At 47.6% G+C, this 23,735-nt stretch overlaps 1 protein-coding gene across 50 annotated transcripts in view; it reads right to left on the reverse strand.

Moving 5' to 3' along the window:
• The window catches only part of SORBS1 (sorbin and SH3 domain containing 1), a 232,296-nt gene that overhangs the window by 195,884 nt on the left and 12,677 nt on the right, over nucleotides 1-23,735 (reverse strand). Inside the window, exon 1 of one of the 50 annotated variants that reach the window (XM_058697235.1) lies at nucleotides 15,975-16,195. The exons of 46 other annotated variants lie outside the window; for them this stretch is intronic. The gene's annotated coding sequence lies outside the window, so the exon portion shown is untranslated. Of the gene's footprint in view, nucleotides 1-15,974; nucleotides 16,196-23,735 lie in introns of those variants that run through there. 3 more of the 50 variants (XM_058697281.1, XM_058697282.1, XM_058697283.1) reach the window with 3 other exon arrangements.

The raw sequence follows: 23,735 nt of genomic DNA on the forward strand, positions 1-23,735 counted from the left end.
TCTGATGTCAGCCCTTCAGAGAGCCTGTAGGAAGTCTTGTGTAACATGATCTCTCCAAGTGAAATTCGGCCAAATGTTATTTTACGTACGTGGACCGTGACTCCCATCAGTACCCTACACCCAGCCAACTTCATGTCAATATTTGGAATCACTGGTGCAAAGTACTGATAAAGGTAGGGCCAGAGTGCTTTCTGTACACCGCCTCTAGTACACACATCAGCCAATTTACAACGCTGGTGCTAACAATCAAATAGTAATAATGAATAACAGCAGCCATGATGTATTGAGCACCTACTCATAGGTTCGGCACTAGGCCAGTGCTTACACACACTACTTGGTTCAGTCCTTACAACAGCTGTGAGGTCAATTTTATCATCCCAATTTAATGGAGAGAAAAAGCTGAGCTCAAACACCCTGCCTGCAGTCACATAGCAAGGAAGAGGCAAAGCCAAATCTGGACCCAGGGCCGCCCAACAACTCTCTCTCTCCCCAGTGGAGAGGGATGAGACAGGACTCAATGTCTGCAGCTAATGCAGCAAGTCCCTCCCCAGTTCTGGGTGCCCAGTTTTCTGTGTATGGACATGACTGGTGGAAATGAATGCTAAAGATGGGAAATCTAGTGCCAGAAATACCATGGGGCATCGTGGCAGTAAATGCCTGTTTATTTTTCATAATTTTTAAGGAGGGGGGGAATCCACATGTAAACATTTTATGTCCCCAGTAATGTGACTTATTCCCAAACCATTATCTCCAGCTTTTGCACTTGAACATTTGGAAAATAACCCTTTGGTATGTAAACGACTTCAGCACAGAGAAGCAAGGTCTGACCCAATCAGTCTGGGTTGCAAAGAAGCCGTCTGTATTGTTTTACTCAAGATACATCCAAGAGTTGACTAGAACCTTCAAATCTCAAATACTCCAAGGGATCTGGGCTATTGCAGGATTATCAGTTTCTCGACTTCATCCTCAGGTACTGCAGATGAAAATGACCAGGCTGCATGAACACTGCCAGCCTGGCTCGAGCTCCTGACCCCACAGCAGGCCTGCAGCCAAGCTCTGCAACCCTGGACTGGGGCGCATGTGTGTGGTGTTAAAAAAACAAAAAACAAAACAAAACAAAACAAACTAACAGAGGCAATATACTGCCATTTGGAAAACCAGAGAAAATAAAACCACATTCACCAACATTCCTAACACAGTATTATTATTCTGGGACATTTTCTTGCAGTTGTTTCCCCCTCCCCCCCTATATACATTCAGCATGTGATTGTGACTATAGCTTCTATACAATTCAGTTTCCTGTTCCTCCAACTACTGCTTCACCTTGATTATCAAGAGTCACCTGTCCAGTGGAGCTTTTCCTAGCCATCTCCCTACCCAGGTGAAACAGACCTTTTTCTCCTCTGTGCTTCCACTACCCTCTTAACACACTTGAATCATGCTCCTCTAAAATTTAAAAAAAACTCTTTTTAATGTCTATTTTTTGGGAGAGAGAGGAACAAAGCGCTAGCAGGGGAGGGGCAGAGAAAGAGGGAGACCCAGAATCCCAAGCAGGCTCCAGGATCTAAGCTGTCAGCACAGAGCCTGACATGGGGCTCGAACCCACAAACCACAAGATCATGACCTGAGCCAAAGTCGGACGCTTAACTGAACCACCGAGGCGCCCCCAAAATTTTAGTCATTAGCTGATACATCAGGCTCCCACTATAAACCATAGCCTTCCAAAGCAGTCTGATTGTAAGCTTCGATTATTTTTCACATAGTTGGCAGAAATGAACCAAAATATTACCAGGGGCCAAGTTGGAGTGGTGTGCCATGACTGATTTATTTTAGCACCCCTTCCATTTTTTTTATATGGTTCCAAATTTTCTTTACATAATATATCATTTCTTTCATGCATATTTCACGGACTATAAAAGTTTCTTAGAACTGCAATTGACCAACTGCAAAATCACACAAAGGAGGAAAGGGTCTGATGGCAGGAGACATGGGCAAGTGTCCCCATTTACAGTAGGAATATGGGCAAACCTGCCATCTACAAGTAAATAAGCCCTGATAACCACAAACCAATGAGGATTCCTGGTGAAATTACACAATGAATGGCTTGAGGACATTTAGAAAACAATGTGAACGTGGGTACATGATGACCAAGTCATGCCAAAAAGCAACCAGTGTTCTTTTGTTGTGATGACCAAATTGGCAGACCAGGTGAAATGTGAGCTAAAATATATCATGATTTCAGCAAAGCATCTTAATCTCCCATGATTCACTTAAGTTAGGGAAACAGAGTCAAGCAGCTTGTATTAGCGTAGGACTATGGAGCCCATTGAACTACCCCCCAAAAACATACATCACTCCCTCCTGCTTTGGGCCATACTGTACTTGGTACATACCCATGCCCCTCTCATAGCACTTATTAAACTTGACTGAGCTATTAGTCTGTCTTCCTACTAGACCAGGGGTCAGTACACTATAGCCCACAGGTCAAATCTAGCCAGTCACCAGCTTCTGTAACATTTTATTGGAATAATCATGCTATTTGCTCACATGTTGTCTATAGCTATTTCGGTGCTACAAGGGCAATTAAGTGTTTACAACCGACTGTATGGTCCACAAAGCCAAAAATATTTACTATCTGGCCCTTTAGAAATAAAGTCCTCCAGGGGCGCCTGGGTGGCGCAGTCGGTTAAGCGTCCGACTTCAGCCAGGTCACGATCTCGCGGTCCGTGAGTTCGAGCCCCGCGTCAGGCTCTGGGCTGATGGCTCGGAGCCTGGAGCCTGTTTCCGATTCTGTGTCTCCCTCTCTCTCTGCCCCTCCCCCGTTCATGCTCTGCCTCTCTCTGTCCCAAAAATAAATAAAAAACGTTGAAAAAAAAATTAAAAAAAAAAAAAATAAAGTCCTCCAGGGGCCCCTGGGTGACTCAGTCGGTTGAGCGTCTGACTTCAGCTCAGGTCATGATCTCGTGGCTCCAGAGTTCAGGCCTCGAATCAGGCTCTACGCTGACAGCTTAGGGCCTGGAGCCTGCTTTGGCTTCTGTGTCTCCCTGTCTCTCTGCCCCTCCCCTGCTCACGTGCATGCATGCTCTCTCCTTCTCTCAAAAATAAATATTAAAAAAATTTTTTTAAATAATAAAGTCCTCCAGCCTCTGTACCAAATGATGATCTCCTCTCGGGCAAGAAGGTAGTCTTAACTCTGTGTACCCTCAGCACTAACACACTGTCTAGCACACAACAGCCACACATTAAACATCTGGTGAGTAACTATGTCCACCAGTATCTTTAATGGCTTGATAAGCTAGAGAAAGGTTACTGACAGCATGATGCAGTAGTCAATTCTCAGCCACACCCTGTCCATTGTCTTGACAATGATGACTAAAGATGGACACAGGAGGCAGACTCACCAAACCCCCAGATGGCACAAAGCGGAGAAGAAGAGCTAATGCTACAGATGACCGAATCCAGATCCAAATGACCCCAACAGCCTAGCATCCTAGGCCAAATACAAAGCCGGTAGTGCAAGTGCAAGTGCAAGCTGGGGGCAGTTCCAAACTTCCTCCCATCTGAGCTACCCACCCTGCCAACCATTCATGTGAAACGGAGCTGGGTGCTGTTGCTGACTGCAAGGTCCATCAGAGCCCACAGTACAAGAGTAATGCAATCCTAAATGGAATCAAAAGTAGGACAGTGTCCAATTCACAAAAAAATGGGAATACTCCCACCGTACCCCATAGCACTCAGGCCACAAGTAGAGGATTCCACTCAGGATACCACACTGTTTTAAATGGGTTACAATCACATAATTTAAGAGGCACCCAACAGTTTATAGTGAAAAGTCCCCCTTCTACCGGGTCCTGTGGTCACCCAGTCTCCTCCTCAGAGGCAGACAAGGTTACCCGTTTTTATGTTCCCTTCCACAGGTACTATACACATATGTAAGCAAATAAACGTATCTTGTTCTCCCCTTTTATTGCACAAATGGTAGCACAGTTCTGCTTTTTTCACTTAAAAACTCCATCCTACAGAATTCCAAGACAGTACTTGAAGAAAAGCCTCATTCCTTCTGGGGCTGCACAGGATTCAGTTGCGTGGAGATTCTAGATGGATCCCAGGCTTTTGCTACTACAGTGCGTAAGAAATAAACAAACACTGTCATTTCTCACCTCTGCAGGTATATCTGTAAGACAGATTCTGAGCACTGGAATTACAAGTATAAACAGCAGGTGCATCTATAATTGTGTCAAATGGGACACTGTCTTTTCAAGAGACTTATGGACAAAATGGAGTTTCCCAAAAGAGGGGGCAGGGAATTACGTCCCAGAAGGAAAAGTAGAGGCTTAATGTAGAGAGGGGCTACATTACAATGTAGAGAGCCCCTACATTTTCTCCTAGGGGCTGGGAGAAAAGACAAGCATCATCAGCTTCAAAGATCCACGGCTACCCACCAATAACTTCAGTCCTCCTTTACTTACCAACATGCCACACACAGCCTCAGAGGCTCACAGACATCATCCCACTCGACTGATACCACAACCCTGAAGGATGGGTATGTTTATCTTCACAATGAAGATAAAGAAACTGAGGCCCGAGTCTTCTTATCAAAAGTCACAGAGCTGATAGTGGGCAGAGTCGGGAGTCAAACCAAAGCCAATAACCACCGTCCGTGCTCCTAACCCCATAACCCCTGGCTCTTCCAGCCCAGACTGCTCAGAAGAAGCACCTGGGCGGCTTCTGCACAGGCCCCGCCTTCAGATCCTGCTCTAACTCCTCAGGGTGCAGTAGGCAGAGGTTGAAAAGCCCAGCTCTGGGGCTGAGTCGGTTGCGGTCTTCGGCTCAAGGTCATGATCTCGCAGTTCGTAGGTGTAAGCCCCGTGTAGGGCTCTGTGCTGACAGCTCGGAGCCTGGGGCCTGCTTCCCATTCTGTCTCTCTCTCTCTCTCTCTGCCCCTCCCCTTCTCACACTCTGTCTCTCTCTCAAAAAAAAAAATAAACGTTAAAAAAAAAAAAAAAGGCCCAGCTCGCAGGTGAATCCAAGGTGCAGTTCAGTCTAGGGACTCTCCAACTAGGCAGGTATCAGAATCACCTGGACCCTGTGAAAAAACAATTTGCAGGCTCCACCCCCTGAGTTTCTGAGCCAGCAGGTTTGGGGTGGTGCTGCAGAATTTACACTTCTAGCAGGTTCCCAGGTGATGCTGCTGCTGCTGGCCCAGACCTGTGCTTTGAGAACTACTGCTCCTAATAATCAACAATTCATACTTCTCAAGATCCATCAACCCAAGGAACTTTCACTGCTTTAGAAGGTCGAATGGGATAATGTCCTCTGTAAAATGAAGTGATACTCAAGTGTCTTAGCCCAGTTCATACAGGTTGCAAGTGGTACAAAACCTTTGCTTCTTTCTTTCTTCTTTTTAAAGTGAATGTCTTTGCTTTCTGACATCTAGTTCAATGCTCCCTCCACTGTACTAACATGGGACTCTAAGTTCCAGGAGGCAAAAACCTTGTCTACCTTGTTTACTATCTTATTTCTCCTGATTCTAAAAGCCAGTGCTCAACACGTATGCCTGAATGAGTGAATCATGTCATGTAAATATAGTGAGAAATGTCCTAAAGGAGAAAATTATCAGACAAGTTGATGATAGCTCATATTAAACAATTCTAATAATCAGAAGCATTAAAAAAATAAATGGAACTGCCTCAGTGAACAGTGAGCTCCCTGTCCTTGGAAACACACCAGTGAAAGCTAACCAGCCAAGTGACAACAATGTCACAAAGCAACTATATACTCCAAGGTGACCTCCTGAACCTCTAACAGCTTTTGCAAAGCTGAATTTTAATTCTTGTGTATTCCAGTAGAGAGGAGGTACTCTAAATCCTTCTTGATTATTGGTCAACTAGCCTGCCAACAGCTTCACTATGTATTTACACTAATCACTGCATGCCCGTGCCTCAGTTTCCCCCAACACAAAAGGAAGAGGTTTGTCAAAATCAGTCTCTGGAGATTATCTAATGACTGGCAAATAATAAACAGCTAACAGATGTACCAAAGTACTTAACATGCATAACATGTCTTTTTCTCTTTGCTGCCATTCCGCAGTGCAACTAATCCTGCATCTAATGATAGGTCCAGGAAAATTAAACTTAAGGAAAAACAAGGGCATGTTCCAAACCATACTGTCAACCCTTTGAATACCATGCCTTCACCAGTTTAATCACCAGCCTATCATTGTTCTTTTAAAAACCATCCTTCCAAAATAAGTTACAGAGAGGGAGACAAACCATAAGACTTTAAATACAGAGAACTGAAGGTTGATGGGATGGGGAAAATGGGAGATGGGCACTGAGGAGGGCACTAGTTGGGATGAGCACTGGGTATGGTATGTAAGTGATGAATCACAGGAATCTACTCCCGAAGCCAAGACTACACTGTATGTCCCATATGTTAGCTAACGTGACAATAAATTATTTAAAAAATACTAATAAAAATAAAAATCCATCCTTCCAGCAGCCACATATTGGGCACACTGTGGGCAGAGAATTGTGCAAGGCCCTCAGGCAAGGCAGATGGGTCACGCAGGCCCTGCCTGCTTGGGCGCATACCCACACCTGCCGCTTTTATCGTTTAAAGCCAGCTTTGCATTTCTCCCACCTGGGTAATGTTGAAAGGTTCATCAGAATTTACTAGCATAGAAATTTGTTTACAGATTGATTTTGACAAGGAAAACCACAACACAGAATAATAGAACAAAATTATTTGATCCAGAGGAAAGTTCTTAATTTTTGAGGTCTGGGATACCAGGTGCCAAGGTTTCATCTCTATGATGGGCCAGCCTACAGTGCTATGCCTGGTCCAACTCTCGCCAAAGACTGTTTCATTCACACCTGAATACGATGAGGGTGTCAGACTGAGAGTGGTCTTGGGTAATGGCTTCTCAAAGTCACCAGCACTGTGGTGTCTTACGGGCTATTAGATTTGGGGGGCTGGGGGAGATAGGAAGCTAGGGAAAATTTCCACGCAGCTATATACAGCCCTCATTTACTTTGAACATTAAAAACTGTGTTTTCAGGGGCGCCTGGGTGGCTCAGTCGGTTGCGCGTCCGACTTTGGCTCAGGTCATGATCTCACAGTCTGTGAGTTCGAGCCCCGCGTCGGGCTCTGTGCTGACAGCTCAGAGCCTGGAGCCTGCTTCGGATTCTGTGTCTCCCTCTCTCTCTGACCCTCCCCCGTTCACGCTCTGTCTCTCTCTGTCTGAAAAATAAATAAACATTAAAAAAATTTTTAAAAACTGTGTTTTCAGACACAATATCAAAAAATGGGAACACAGGAGGCAGATATTAAAATATGGTGAGCCTCGGGGCACCTAGGTGCCTCAGTCAGTTAAGCGTCTGACTTCAGTTCAGGTCATGATCTCACGGCTCGTGAGTTCAAGCCCCGCATCAAGCTCACTGCTGTCAGCACAGAACCTGCTTTGGATCTTCTGTCCCCCTCTCTCTACCCTTTCCCTGCTTGTGCTTTCAAAAAAAAAAAACAAACAAAAAATTATGGTGAGCCTCCCTTAATCACCTCACAAAGATGATGGAAGGGGAACCAAAGCAGAGACACTTTTTGTCAAACAGAAGAGGAAACCTTTGGCTCCCTGTTCGACGACGCAGATGACCTTGTCAGGATGCAGGAGACCGAAGGGGAGGGACCCAGAACAGGGAAGCCCGTCAAACATCTAGAGCCAAGATGAAAAGCTAAGACAGGTGTTTCTCATAATGATCCATAAACAGATTCTGACAGTCACATTCAGGTGCGTGTTAACAAGGCTTTTCTTCCTTAAGGAATATCAAAACCAGACTGCGGATCGGGTCCAGCCAGGACACCTAAACTATGAGCAGTTTGCTGAAGGCGTCCTGCAGGGATAAAACATTAAGAAAGCTAACTCTTTATCTTCCCACTTCCTGTGGACGTAGATGTGGCTGAGGAGATTAGGGCTGACAGGATTAGAAGTTGCCATCCTGTGGCCCAGGTGTCTCCAAACTCTAAGATGTGTAGGAATCACCCGAACTGCCTGTTAAAGGCAAAATCCCACGCCCCACTCCCCAGCGTCTGGCCCTACAAATGAGGACAAGATGCCACCCCACGAGGACTCTGCATGTCCACAAGCACGCCTGCCATTCGAAAGGAGCTGCTCCCTAGACTGCTATTTGAGAAACAATGACCTGATCCAAACAGCCTTTCTTCCGTAAGTGGGAAGGAAAAAAAAGGCCCAGACTAGTGGTTTTGCCCAAGCCCAACTTGCTAAGCCCAGCGCAGCCTCCACAAGGAAGAAATCTGTAAGTACGAATAGGTGTCTCACAGAACAATCCAAACTGTTGAAGGGCACAGCCCACCCCAAGGGCAGCAGACAGCAAGCCAGCTTCTTCAACAGAGCCTCTCACCAACGAAAGACCCGCAAAGGGGCCCCCTCAGAGGAACACTGATAAGCAAATTATCACAACTGACTTCAGCAGGGCCCTGTGTTTCCACAGACTGTCCATATTCCAATCACACTGTCACCTTCACTGTCATTTCCTATTCACCTCTGACTGTGAGCACCTGCAGGGCTGGGACACAGTCCCATCCATCTCTGCCTCACCACTGCCACACAGCAGGCTTTCAGGAACAGTTTTTATTGTCAGATGAAAGCTATTACCGCCCTCTGTCTAGAATCCCTTCCAAGAGGCTGGTCCACCTGGCACACTTCCTCCCAGCCTTCTAGCCCCAGCTCAGGTGTCACCTCCTCTGAGAAACAAGTGTCCCTCCCCCCACCTGACCCAACCAGGTGTTCCCTCCTACTTCTCCCCGAGGACCCTGCACATACCTGTTAACACTTATCACACAGTTTTGTAATGATCCTGTTTATCTAGGAGACTCCTACCCAAGGACAATGATTTTGGTCTTTGAGACCACAGCACTGAGCTCAGCTTGCTATGCAGAGGTTGCTCAATATAAATGGGTACGGTAGGAAAGCTAGGAGCAAGAAACTAATCTTAAATATCTTAGTGCAGACTCAAACCCCTACAAAGTTGCAGATACGCTTCACTGGGAGGGGGGAATTCCCTATTATTCCCTCTGTTCATATTTGAAAAGTCAGGTCACTGTGTCTCCAGCGCCACCATCATCAGAGAGGTATGTTGGTGGCACTCACAAAGGGGCTCACCTCTCTCTCTCTCTCTCTCTCTCTCACACACACACACACACACACACACACACACACACACACACACACACCTGTGATCCATCCTCAACATACATGGCCAGATTACCCAGAGCTTCCTGAGCCCCAGGATCCTCCCACAGTAGCCATGGTCTGTACCTTCCATGCTGTGCATGGGGCACTTATCTCTGCCCACTTTGTACTACTGTTATCTCCCCCTGGGCATCTGTAGGCAATAGTCCCCGAGGCACAGGTCAGGCAATGTGCCAAGGGATGGACTCCAAACGTCCAGAGCTGGACGTTTGCAGGCAAAGCTGATTTCTCCTTGTGATGAGGCCGAAGCCAGACATCCAGTGGAGGCGAAGGAGCTGCCCTCCACCAGTTCTGACATGCCCCCGATAGGCAACGAACAGCTCACAACCAGGTAGAGGGGCACTCGGTTTAAAACTCCGGGGGGTCAACTCTGTAGTTCAGACCAGACACTCCCTCACCTTTGCAAAGCGCTGCACAGTTGGCAAGGCTTGCTCCACCCTTTACGCCTCTGCGACCTCTGCCCACCGAGCTGCCAGCCAGGACCACCCGTTACACGTGCGGACACTGCTCTGAAAAGCTAAGTGACTTGCCAGAGATCAGAGTCATAAGCAGAACCGGGGAAAAAGCAAGGGGTTCACTCTCCACCCAGCACCCATTATTGCTGCCACGCTGTCCACATTTATCTCCCGAACTCACAGGGGTTTCCCTCCCCTTTCCATCGGGACCTTTCCTTTTCAAATCCAGCAAACCTTCTAGGTTTTTTAAAGGGTTTTCCTAGTTGTATTTTAGCTGCTATATAACAAACCAGATTTCCTGTTTCTTTCTTGTGTTTATTATGCTCAGGATATTTTTCCTGGTGCCCTGAGAATTATTCCCATAGGAAACATTCAGCTCCTTTGGAACTCTTGACACTAAAAGCCCGTTCCCTGAGAACCTTCCTTCAGGGGCATAAACAAGGCTGGCAGCCGCTGATAAGCCCCAGTGTGGAGTAGGGAAGCGGCACCGAATTTGAGCCGGCAGGCTTGGCTCCACCACCCACAAGCTGTGCCACCCACCACCCTCAGCTTCACCTTCCTGAGACTCAGTTTCCCCATCTTTAAAATACGGAGAATAAAACCTAACTTAGTAGGTTGTTGCCAGGATTTAAGATAATGCATGCACTATACCTAGCACAGGGGCTGATGTGGCCACCCCCTTTCCCCCAAATCGGAGCTGATATCATCATCTCAACTGCTTTCAGGTACAACCAAAGTTGCGTATTTTTTCTCACACCTTGAGAATTCTGCCCATAGGAAAAACAGAGGAAGGCCTTCCGCCACGAATAACTGGAGTCATAAAGGAGAAATCAGAAACGAAGGCATCTGCTCTGACACCTCAGAAAGGTTAAAAACAAAAGTATGATTACTGTCCTAGGGCTAAAAAGGCCTCACAAACACCCCAGTTCCCCCACTCCCGCCCCCTACACACCATCCACAGGCCTGTTATCTACAAGTCACTGAAGTTCAGGGAGTCTCATTTCCTCATCTGCAGGACAGAGATAACCTTGCCAACAGCCCGACTGCTCAGGATGACATGAGGCGTACTGCTCGGGCCACCTGCACCCTGGGCCCTGGCAGTTGCCTTCCCAACCCCTAGTCCCTGCTCCTTCCTTCCTAACAGAGCCTCCATTTTGTTTGGATACGTGCCTCTCCTCCAGATCCCTCCAGAAGTGTGGCCGCCTTCCAGTCAACAGTGATTGATTCAGGGACGGACGTGCAGCCAAGCTCCAGCCGAGGAGGCATCTCGGGAGAGTGTTGGGGGGGCCTCAGGAAGCTTCCTGGCTGCTGAGAGAGCCTGAAGTCCATCCAGTCTCTCTTCTTCCTCTGGCTGTGCTTGTCTCGCTAAAACGTTTGGAAACGCTGCAGCCCTCTTATTCTCTGCAGGGGAAGCCAACCACCAAAGATAGCAGAGATGGGAAGAAACCGGGGGCCTTGCTGACGTCACTGAGCTACTGAAGCGACTACCCCAAAACCCACCCTATCTTGAGATTCAGAATCATCCCACTGCCAACTCCAGGGGGCATGGCCCACATTGTGGCCCACAGGACTGATGGGCCTTGCAGTTTTACAATGCATCCCTCCTGTTTGAGAAACAAGTTTTGCCAGTTAGCCAATCTGGGCTGGAGTTTGTTATTTGCAGCTGACATCATCTGGATATAACTTGCATAACCTAGAGAATATGTTAAAAATTCAAATCCTTGGGGGACACCTGGGTGGCTCAGTCAGTTGAGCGTCTGACTTGACTTCAGTTCAGGTCATGATCCCAGGGTCATGGTGTCAGGCCCTGCATCGGGCTCTGTGCTGAGTGTGGAGCCTGCTTAAGGTTCTCTCTCTCTCTCTCTCTCTCTCTCTCTCTCTCTCTCTCTCTCTCTCTCTCTCTCCCTCTCCCTCTCTCCCTTCTCCCTCTGCCCCTTCCCGCACTCTTGCTCTCTCAAATAAAATAAATTAAAAAATTCAAATCCTTGGGCCCCACCATGGAGTACTATGTATTTTTAGCAAGTGTCCCAGGTGAATTCTAATGCTCCCCAAAGTTTAAGAACCACTGCTTTAGTGGTTCTTAATGTAAAGATGCTGGGTGCAGTGCCAGGCACACAGTCAACTCTACGTGTCAGTCCCAAGTGGACTTACCTGAGAACCACCATCCCAGCTTCCTATTTCCTGTGTAAAGCTACTGTAGAAAGAACAGATGAGGGCAACAGAGAAGGGAGTGTGAGTTGTCAAACAAATCTCACCTCTTCCCACAAAATGCTGCTCTGCACAGTTTTAGGAAAACATCTAACGTTCGGCCGAAACCCTCTTCCATGATGGCCTGACTCTGTTCCTTCCTCAGCAGCTGCAGCTGGAGTCATTACCTGGGACCTCTTTCAGTGCAGACCACAGCACAGTGGCTGGCGGCCACACGTCTGGCCATCCCGGCTCTCCCAGCGGCCCTTTCAACTTTATTAAAAGGTCATTTTCCTGGCCTGGCTATTTCTTATCCTGGACTGATCACCCCCTGTGGCACCAGGAAACTGCAAGGGAAGCTGCACTTATTAGAAGCAGATAAAAGAAGGAGCTGGCTGAGCCACAGCTGACTCCTGAAATCATTGTTCTTGAAATGTCAGAGGCACAGTGTCCTTCGGGGTCATATGCTACCCACCTCACTCCAAGGGGGAAGCCAAGACCCAGGGGGATGGGACCTGGGGCTCCCATTCACCCAGCTACTTCTTGTCAGCATTAGTCAGAGTCAAGGGGTTCCTTATTGTGGTGATAGTAACAGATGAAGGGGGAGCACTTTGGCCTGCAGAAGAGGAGAATGAAGGGAGGGGCAAGCACTAATCTAGAGGGGCCTCTGCAGGATACCAGCTGCCGAGATAAGCCATGAAGACCAAAGGCAGCAAAGAACATCTCACCTGCTCTTTTTGATGTTAAGATTCTTGAGCTGGGTCTACTTAATTAATTTGGACTTTTTCACTCAAAAAATATTTGAATGACTATTTAATGGAGGTATGCACCAGGTATGCGGTGACAAGGGAAGGGGCCAGAGCTGAGGATAATAGAAAGGACCTCGATGTAACAGTGAAGATAAGGCAAATATTCACAGAACTAAAAAGAAAGTCCCACCAGAGAAAGTGTCTTCAGAAAGCCTCCCTAGCTCTACCCCAAGTTCAACTACACTTAGGCACCCATCACTCTGTGCTCTCCCACAGCCTGAGCACTGCATTGTAACTTCCCACTCATGCACCTGTCTCTCTGTCTTCTCCAGTAAGGGGCCCATCATCTGTTCATCTCTAGCACAGGTCCTGGGACAAGGACACGTGCAGTGAATGCTGGTTGCTGACATGGGTAAATGGATGGATGAGTGGATGGATGGGGATGCCAAAGAATTCTGGCTAGGGAATCAGGGAGGGCTCCCTGAAAGGCTGAGGCACCTGAGCTGGATCGTGAAGCATCTAGACAACTGGAGATGAATACAGGACCCACTTCATCCAAAGTGCCCAGTACCATCTTAGGCAGAAAGCTAGTGCCTTAAAGCTACCTGGATGAGTTTATTCCCAAATGGGCTTTCCGAAGGGAAGGAAGCTGGGTTCGTTTCCCACAGTCTTTTGTTTCTCCCTAGGTAAACAGAAGCAACTCCTAAATAGTAATTAAGCTGATAAACTAAGGGAAAGTTAACTGCCAACCAGTCTCTACAAACACAAAGGCACTTTGGCAGAATGAGGACACCCCAATTCTACTTGGGGTAGATATGTAGTTTTCCAAGATATATTCGGTGACAAGGGCAATGTATGTCATCCCCCCTACATGTGTTATCTGTATATAGAAATACTGGAAGGATATCTAAGAAACTAATAAAAAGGATTACCTGTGTATAAAGGATCATATCATTTAGCACCGACACTGGGACATTTTTGGGGGTGAAGGAGGGTGTTACTGATCATTCACTGGGATGGAGAACACAAACGAAGACTGTCATGGAAAAACTGGAACATTATGTTCAGTCTGCCTATAGGGGCCAGGCTGGAGGAGGGGGTGATGTGGACATCACTGGGGTAAGAATGAAAGTTTTCAATGCATACATTTTTATAGTGTTTTGATTTCTGAACCATGTGTATGTATCAACTATCCTAAAATGTAATCATCTTTTTCATGGGAATTTAAAAAGCTAAGGAATTTGGCCTTCCAACTCTGCGACATAGGAAGCTCATGTGGGATAGCCACCCTGAAGAGCACCGCTAGATACAAAATGAACTCACTGCTCGGAGCACAGCCCTTCTGCAGCATGCAATAAAACAGCCCTGAGAGAAGTGAGCCGTACATGGCCTAAAAAGGCTTTGACTCCGTGCAGGGCCAGCTGAGATGGGGAACATCAGGGGAATATAAACAGTGTGAGACGGACATAAAGCAGTTCAGGTTTTACACAATCATGGCAACAAAGTGAGATTGATTCAGGACTGAATGAAGCTCTTTATATTGTTTCTACTTAAAAAGGAAATGTATTGACTACAGTCCTCCTCACAGATTTATCTTTCCTGACATCAAGCACATTCATAACCTATTTTAAATTCCAAGGAACAATGCTGGGGTTTAGGAAAGTGAATACCAGTGTGTTTCACCAGAACGTTTGGAGGCTGGGGAGAAGCTTCTCTGACTTTTAATTGCTCAGGAAACAGGCACAATGTAGATGTTTTTCTTATCAGCCATAACTTCAAATTAGAAAACAGCTTATCCAGTATGTCTGAACTTCAGAATGCATCTTCCGTTGGAAGAGCCATTTTGGAGCCATTTAGAGACCATGCGTGGTATCATTTTGACCTTCAATCTCTTTTATAACCATCTCCTCCTTTCAGACATCTGAGACGTCACAACGACTTCTCAGACCCAGGCCTTCTCCCTACCTGGACTAGAGAACATCTTGCCTCCTGCCTCCAGGCACCACCAGACACTGACCTTCCCGATACCAGCCTGACCACGTCCCATCATGAACCCTTCAGGGGCTCTGTGTAGCCTTTAGGATTGCAAGGGCATACAATTTATCATCCAAACAGGGACACGTGAGAGCGAAGGGAGCACTATTAACAATCACGTGGGGACAACAGGCAAAGCCACCCTGGGGAACTGGAATGTGAGGCCATCTTACTGTGGGATAAATCCAATTCCTTTAACATAGCTTGAATTCAGGACTCTCCACATCTGGCCCCAACTTACCTTTCCTCCAGTCTTTTTGATCTGGACCATATCACAGGGTCCAATCATAATGGACTTGCAGTTACCCAGCATGCCTTGGGCCTTACTACATCCATGCATTTGTTCACACATCTCTCCCTCCTGCCTCCACCCCACCCATATCCCCTACCAGTCCATAATGTCCCCCTTCCCCATCTATGTAGATCTAACTCCTATCCTTCCTTCAAAACCTAAGTCAATTGGTACCATTCTTTCCTGCATTTATTCAACATAAATCTGACTGCTCACTCTGTGAGGTACATAGTGAACAAGACTGAAAAAAATAGACCTCTTACTGAAAAAAACAGACCCCCTGGGCAAGGGGGATGTGAGGGTGTGGAGAATTGTGATCATTGGTACTAAGGACGGATACCGGGTGATTTGCTGCAAAGTTTACTGTTATGGCAGAGTCATACCCGCCCCCCACAAGGCTGTGAGCTCCTTGAGGACAAAGCCCAAGAGGCCCCATCTTACAGCCCTACTGAACCTACCGTACACCCTTGCTGAGTAAAGAATTAATATTAAAGAAGCTTACTTAGTTGGTTTGAAGACAGTTTCCTAACAACCAATTCTGAGTCCTCCATGAATCTGTATGGGATCAAAGGGAAACCTGGTTTGCCAACGACCTTAAAGAAACACCCCAGGTCCTACGGCTATGACTCTCATTCGACACTGATGCTGGAGGGGAAGTGAAGTCACCTGGTTCAATCCTACGCTGCTTCTCCAAAGGTTAAGTGACTCATCCAAGGTCACACAGCTAGTTAGTGACTAAACCACTGGAAAGATGATGCAGGAAGCCTAGAATTGAATGACTGGAAAAATGACAGAAGCACTCACTGGGGCTGAGGGCATCTGGAGGAGGGAGGTGACCCTGCTAGCTGGAGGGTGGGGCCAGGGGATGGAATGGAAGTAGGGGGTCATTCCTGTCAGCGAGGCCAGCAGGGGAAAGGCACTGCAGTAGGAAGCTCAGCCAGGGAGGACTAGCTGGAAACCAGGGTTCCAAAGGGAGGTGAAAATCTTACCTGGTGACGTACACCATCCGGGACCAGGGCACAGACACACATTCTCTGTGTCCAACCTGGAAGAGGGGCCCGAAGTGAGAGCAGATGGGGGTGAAGAGGCAGACTTTCCTCAGGACTGCCCGAATGGTGCCCTCCCAGGGGAGGGGGCTGCTCTGTCAGACCTCTCGGGCACCCGCAACGCTCAGCTGAGCTGCGCAGAGAAGCTCACATAAAGGCCAAGGGTCCTGGGGCTTCCCCAAATTTGTTTGCTGTTCTGCCCTACGTGGCATGGGGCAGACCAGAGTTAAAGAGTAACCAGTAACAGAGGAGGCCGGCAAGCAGCAGAGTAGTGCCCAAGTTGCATCTGCAACATGTATACCCTGTCCTCAGACCTTTCCGATGGGGAGTAGTCACAGTCATAATTTAATAAAGGCATTTTGAATTACACAATTCACCGGACCTGAGTTATTTCAGTTACACACAGAGAAACAACCGAATCAATTCTCGGCAGCCCAGACTGGACCCCGGCCCCCTCTCACCTGCTGCAGCTCATCTGCAGCCCTGAGCCACCCCGGCCTGTCACGCCTCACTGGAATTTTTCTTCCTGGCCTCCACTCATCACAACCACCATGGCAGCCTCTCAGGGTTCAGTCAGTGGGGGGTCCAAACTGCAAATATCCACTAAGGTACAAAGTAAGTCCCTGAAGGTAAGGGAACCACTCGAGTTCTTCAGATGGGCTTTCCAAATGGCCTTCCACCAGCCCTATGCTCTGGGGTAAAAACATAACCAGGTCCCCAAAGGGCAAGGTTCCTCAAGCTCAGCACATTGACATTTGGCACAGGATACTTCTTTGATGTGGGCTGTCCTGTGCATCGTAAGTAGTTTAGGAACATGCTGGCCTCCACCCACTAGAGGCCAGTAGCACCCCCTATACGTTGTGATAACCAAAAATGTCTCCTCCAGACATTGCCAAATGTCCCGTGGGGGTAAAAATGCCCTCTGCTGAGCACCATTGCCAAGGGATGACTCCTAAATGTGCTATTCCATACACCTCCAAATACTCAGGTACCTGGAGCTCCTAGTCCTACAAAATAGCTTGGGCATTGAAGGCGGAGCTTTGGATTGGGTGGACCTGGGTTGGAGTCTGGGCACTATGTCTTATTAACTCTGTGACTTTAGGTAGGTCACTTAGCTTCATTGAACCTCGGTTCCTTCATCTTTAAAATGGGAGCAATAAAATAGCACCTACCTCATGGGGAGGCCCTGGCAGTTCTATAAAATGACATGTAAAGATTGCCTGGCACAATAAATGAATTTAACATTCAATAAATGTTAGTGGTTATTTATGGGCCTGGGAAATTCCTTTTAGCCAAGTCTAGAGTTTAGTCTTCTATTTCTGTGGCTTCTGATCTTCCCCCTTCTTCCTATGTCCTTTCCACCTGTTAAATGCCTTTGGTCTTAACCTTTGGTCTTAAAGAATCCTTCATGTTGGTTCAAAGGCATCTGAGGTTAAAGTGGAGGAAAGAAAACACACACACACACACACACACACACACACACACACACGCACACACAGAGGACCTTTCAGATCCAACCCCTGCCCAGACCAATTCTCTAGACAAAGGTTTCCATTGTTGTCTAAAAACAAACTTTTCCACAGGGAGGCCTTAAAAGAGCCTCAAGTCTCCAAGCCTCCAGATTCTTCTACTTCTCATCCCCATCCTGCCCAGATCCTGGCATATCCCTTCTCTTTGTGGGGCCTCAGTCTCCTAATCTGATAAATAAGGGCTCTAGACCCCGAGGAGTTCTAAGTGTCCCCTGTTCCCATTCTTCAAGATGCCATACCGTATCAGAATGCTGTGCGTGGATGGCAGCTGGGTTCACATTTTAAGTAAGTGCTTAACTAGGAATAAGGGTCAGAAAGACAAATTATTCTCTTTTTCCCTGCGTTCTCCCAAGAGCCAGCAGAATATAGTATTTACAGACTACAGAAGTGGGTATTTGTTGCCAATGGAATCAGATCTGAATAAAACGAAATCCTGCCAGACTACTGAGGTCTTGAGCAAATTAACTCATCTCTTTAATACCATTGCCTTCTCTGTAAAATGGGATAATAATAGAGGCAGAAATGATGTAAAGACAAACGTCAGGAAAGCAGCTGGTACAGAGCTGGTATACACACTAGGTATTCAAAACACATATCCCTTCCCTTCTAGACTCTATTTTCAATTGTGTAACTCCATGTCATTCCCCTCTTCTGGAAAGTCCTTCCTTCTCTGCTTTGTGTAGGGCTCTGTTCAAGTCCTCCTCTGCCAGGAAGCCTTCTCTGCATGGACTCTGTTTCTAAAGGTCCAAGGCCATAAGTTTCCCAAAGACTGGCTTGGGGAGGGGAGAAGGGGAAGAAGTTCCCTGCCCTGAGAATTTCCTTTCTGCAAGTTCAGGAAGATTAACCCCTCCCCTGCTCCACCCCAGAACGGAGAACTGACCGCAACATCTGTGTAGGCTTAAAGCTTACACACTCATTATGACAGAGTCTCATAACCACCTTGAGATGGGCAGGATGAGTCGGGACAGCATTCTCTCCCCCGCAACTCCTCATCCAACTTGGCCACCAAGAGTCCCTCCCTATTGCTCTCTGCCTACTCACTCCAGCAAAACAAGGAAGAAGATTATGTGGTTTCTTCTCTCCCCTCCATCGGAAGGCCTTACAAATCTCCAGCCCAGACCTTCTCTTTGCCCAAGTCCTAGGACTGTGATGACTCCAGTCTCTATGAGCTTGAATCATATGGCAGAAACGCCTACTGACCAAAAACTGGAGCTCAGGAGATGAATGAATTGGTCCAGGGTCTCACCCAGTTCAGAGGCAGGGCTGGGTTAGAACACGGGTCTTTGGGCTCTGGACACACCAGGCCTCTGCCCACACCCTCTTTCCCACCAGCTGTGCCTCCTCCTGTCTTAGGTACCATGATTCTCCCAGGCTGGGAAGCTTGCAGTCACCTCTGCCTCCTCCCCTGCCTTATTTCTCTCATCCTCTTATCACCAAGACCGGTAGCCCTTTGTGATAAGGGCCTGCAGACAGCCCCACCCTCCCAGGCTCACTGCCTGGTCCTGATCACCTCATGACAAGGACCTAGGCTGAACTCCTCAGAAGCCCATTCTACACACAAGAGCCAGATTCCTCTTCCTTCAACATGCCTTTTCCATGTCCTGTCCACCAACCTACCCCTTAGTCCCACTGGATCAAAGCTCTCCTGCCCAACACACCTGGGAACTTAGTTCACCCACTTCCAGCCCACCTGGTTTTGCCCCGCTCCCTTATACAACCCTCCCCTCTCTCCCGGATGATCTCCTGGCTCCCTCCCTAGACCTTTGACCACGTTGCTCCCCTCCTTTAGCAAGTCTTCCCTCCTCCCCTTTTCCCTATCCTATTGGTCATTCTAGGCTCTGCCCAAGACCCATCCATGAGGACACTTCCCCAGACCTCCAAAGCCCACAGCAGTCTCTGATTCCTCTGCACACAGTCACCACTACACAGTTAAAGGCCTAAGCCTGGTGTCCTCTTAGCCTCGTGTTGTCACTGTACTTACTGCCTGAGCTGTATGGGCTTTACCTCATCACCAAACCACAAATGGCCACCCAACTTGGCCATGTTCCTTCCACCTCCAACCTCAGCCTGGCATTCATTCCACAAATATTATCTGAGTGACTCTAATGTGCCAGAGAATCCTTGTCCTTGTTCTTAAAACCCTTCTTACCCTTCAAGCACATCTTAAATGCCACCTGCTCTGTGAATCCTTCCCCAACCTCCCGCTGTTGCCTGCCCCCCCACCCCCTGCAAAGGAGTTTTCATCTCTCTGCTCACCTTAGGACCTCCTGGTTGTCCTCCAGCCAATCTCCCTGCCTCCCCCATGTCCTCCCTAGATCCAGACCTTCTTTTCCTTACCCATGGCTAGGCCTCCTACAATATCCTATACCAAGAAGATGCTCAATGAATAGCTTTCACAGTGAACTGAACGAAACAAAATCTGCCCAATTCTCTGGCCAGTCTGGGCTCCTGGGTGGCCCCAAGCTCTGTACATCCAAGTGACCTCTTACTGTTCTTCCAAGACTGGATTTGGGCCCAGACTGAATCAAATGACCTCTTATCATTCTTTTAAAATTAGGTTTTCCTCTTTAATTACACCTTATCTAACCACATTCTATGTGGATTCTAATTACATAATTACTTCAAGCTCTGGGACTTCAGAGAAAGAAAGAAAGAAAAGAAAGAAAAGAAAGAAAAGAAAAGAAAAGAAAAGAAAAGAAAAGAAAAGAAAAGAAAAGAAAAGAAAAGAAAAGAAAAGAAAAGAAAAGAAAAGAAAAGAAAAGAAAGAAAGAAGTGTGTATGATTACATAGGTAAGTAAACACATCAAATATGCATATTTATATATACCATATATCATTTTTCTGTTCATATACAATTTTGTAACCCAGAAAACATAGCCCATGGAGGTGTCTGAATCACATTAAGGTAAAAAAATCTCACTGGGTAGGAGGAGATGAAGGAGAACTTCATGGAGAGCCTAACCCTGAGATGGGCTTTGAAAGGGGCTTGAAGTCAGTTGCCAGCCCCCCCCCCCCCCGCCCTTCTGCAATGAAGAGGGGGGTGCGTGTTTGGGCACAGTGGACTTTGAAAGCATGATCCCCCTGGACCCAAATACCCACCTTCTCTGAATCCAGGCTCTCACTGGACTCTCTTCCCTTGGGGTACGTGTGCACACTTCTCTCCCTAAGTCCACCCTGCAGGCAGGGGCCCTATCTCTTCCATCTTGGTATTCGCAATCCTCAGTCCCTCCCCAAACCAGTAGGGGCATCTAGCAGACCCTCCCCCCACCTTATATTCCCACCTTATTAAAGTATTGACCTCTGCCACTACACTAAGCCTTCTCATGCCACCCTTTGCATGTTCTGGTGCCCCTGCCTTTATCAGGAATGCCCTTCTCTTCCAGCTCCCCCCACCTCCACGGTGGCCTCCACTGCAGCTGGTACTTGCCCTAATTTAGTGTTTATCACACCTGGGCACAAAAACCCTTTCATGTGCCTACCTCTCCCTTCAGACCAGTGGCCACCAAGCTTTTTGATCACACTTTCCTGTTAGTAAAATAGCTTTGAGCATATTTACTTATAAGTTAATTATAAAATCTGTACTACTATAAATAGGAAAGCTACATCTTTCTTATATTTGAATTGAAGAATAAATAGAACTTTAACTGATGTTTTCTTCCTGCCACTCAATCGATCTCTTGAGAGCTCACCCACTGCTCTAGATTAGGAACAACGTGAGGACAGCAGGGGTGTTTTGTTCTCTTTGTATTCCCAGAATCTGCTACAGAACCCAAAACTTCGTAAATGAATTAACTGACACTCAGAAAGTGAGCCCCTTCTGTGGGCCAGGCACATGCTGGGCTCTGGGGACAAAATGTAGATGAGAAACAGCCCTGGCCACTGTCATCATAGATCCTACAGACTTCTGGGGCAGGGGGTGGGGGGGGGGGGGGGAGGGGTGGGCATACAAACAATGATTTTCCAAACAAGTCTAACAAAGCAGCCGAGACAGATGCTGTGAAGAATGTTCTGTCCAGAACCACTGAATCATGAAAGCCTCCAACAGGAAGCTTTAACCTGCTCCAGAGGACTGCAGAAGGCTTCCCCAGCAACATGCTCCTGCAGGTGACATCTGAGGATGACCAGAGCTACCTAGGCAAAGGGAGGAAAGAACACTCCAGGCAAAGAAAATTGCACAGGCAGAAGTCCGAAGGCTGGATGGAGAAGCGTAAGTGCCAGGGACTAACAGGCCAATAAAACAAAATGAATGAATGAGCCCCCAAAGGATGGCGAGTTCTCTTCCCCATTACTCCTCCCTACTTATCAAAACAGACCCTAGCTACCAATCTCTGAAGGGGTTGCTCAGTCCCAATACTGTCCAGCCTCTGGGCCAAGCAGGCAGGTGGTGTAGGCCTCCCAGTCGGTCCTGCCAGCAGTGGGGTCCCCGCCCCTTCTGAGGAGCCCCAAAGCCCTAGGAAGACACTCTTGAAAACCATGCATGTTGCCATGGACACCACCAATCAAAGACTCCTAGGCAGTTTAATTTTTTAAAGAGAGTGTTAAATATTTTACATCTTCTAACAGCACTGTTTCTTTCTTGCTACAATGGAAAGGAACACCCAGAAAAAATACCAATCTGCAAGACAGCCCAAGGAGGTGCACACACTGTCATCAAGGGTAACCTCTGGATTTCCTGGCCGCCCCAGTATATTTTCCTGGAGGGAACAACCTGGGGAATCCAGAACCACAGCCATAAAACCCCTTCTCTACTGGAGCTCCTTTGACCCCAGGAAGGGAAAATTATTCACAACGATGCTTCAGGTGAGTGTTGAAATAGCCCACGACCTTAATAATTCAAGACAAAACCAAGACCGTAGATTGTAATGTAGGCTGGCGGGCTGTGGGGCCTCCTCCTGCAGCTGTCTTCAAGAGGAGCCATATCTTCTATCAGCGCTCAGACATGACTAACATTTCCCAGTTCCTGGGGGGCCTTGCCCCCTCACACCTGCCAGTGTTGGCTCAGTAATGCACCATATTCAACATAAAGGTCCCACAAAGCAAACACAAAACCATCTTAAAAGGCCTGAGACTGTCTTGGCCCAGGCTCGCAGGCCTGGCAACCTGTCAGCAGCCACCATCCAGCCCTGCTTAGGCCCTCGGCCCTCCCGAGTCCCAGCTCTCTCCAGCTACTCTATTTTCCATCCCTGGTTGAGTTTTCTTTCTCGGGAGACACTATTCATTTTGTCCTGCTTAAAGCAGCCCAGTTCCTACTTTTGCCTTGGCTTCTCTATCCAGATCCCTGGCCTGCTCTCAAGCGCACTGCCCAGACCCCCGGGGCAGTGACAGAGCTCCTAGCTCCAGTTCTGGCCTGTCTCACCTCCCCACTGGCTGCAGGAACCTCTCCTATCTCCAGGCTGCTGTGCGCACCGTCTATAAAAAGAGGCGCAAGCACAGAAGGGGCGGCAGTGTATATGTTACAGCAGCCTGGGAAAAACTCCCAAACATCAACATAACACGAAAATGTTTACATTGTCCCCCTCGATTTATCATAAATAGCTACAACCCCTGACCATCATTCTGTGCTCACAGGAAGCAGTCACCCAACACTGGCTCTGCCCCCACTAAAGACAAACCCTACATGGAGAAAAGCAATCTGCAAATGAATTATCTATTTACGCGTCAGCCTAGGAAACTGCTCCTAGGCACAGCCGCCAGGCTCCACACAAAGGGAAACTGTTTGGATTTCAAAAGATATGTCCTTGTGACCCTTGACACTGGGAAACAAAATTCCAAGGCTGGCCTACAATCTGCTGTTAATAATCGATGCATAAGGCATGATAAAAATGAGTATGAGTTTGCGCATTGACACGAGGACAATTCTGGGATCTTCTAGGCACCCATTCCTGTCACAGCGGCTCTGAGCTAGAACATCATCCATGAATGGTGGAGGCACAAACAAGAAGGAGATTGGCAGAACCAGTCTTACAGGTTAAGGCACAAGTACTCAGTACCCCTGATCATTGGTCCTCAGGCAGCACGTTTACGCCACGTTGAGAATCCAGGTGGCCAGGAACAGTCTCCACACAGGTCAGTCCTGGGTCCACCATCACTGGCCACCTGACTCCAGGTCTGTCACCGGCCCTGCTCTACTACCTGCCCTATGTGCCTCGCTTGGGTGAAGTGAGATGCTATGTGG

Source organism: Neofelis nebulosa, chromosome 13 (genome assembly GCF_028018385.1).
Source record: "Neofelis nebulosa isolate mNeoNeb1 chromosome 13, mNeoNeb1.pri, whole genome shotgun sequence".
NCBI classification, from domain to species: Eukaryota; Metazoa; Chordata; class Mammalia; order Carnivora; family Felidae; genus Neofelis; species Neofelis nebulosa.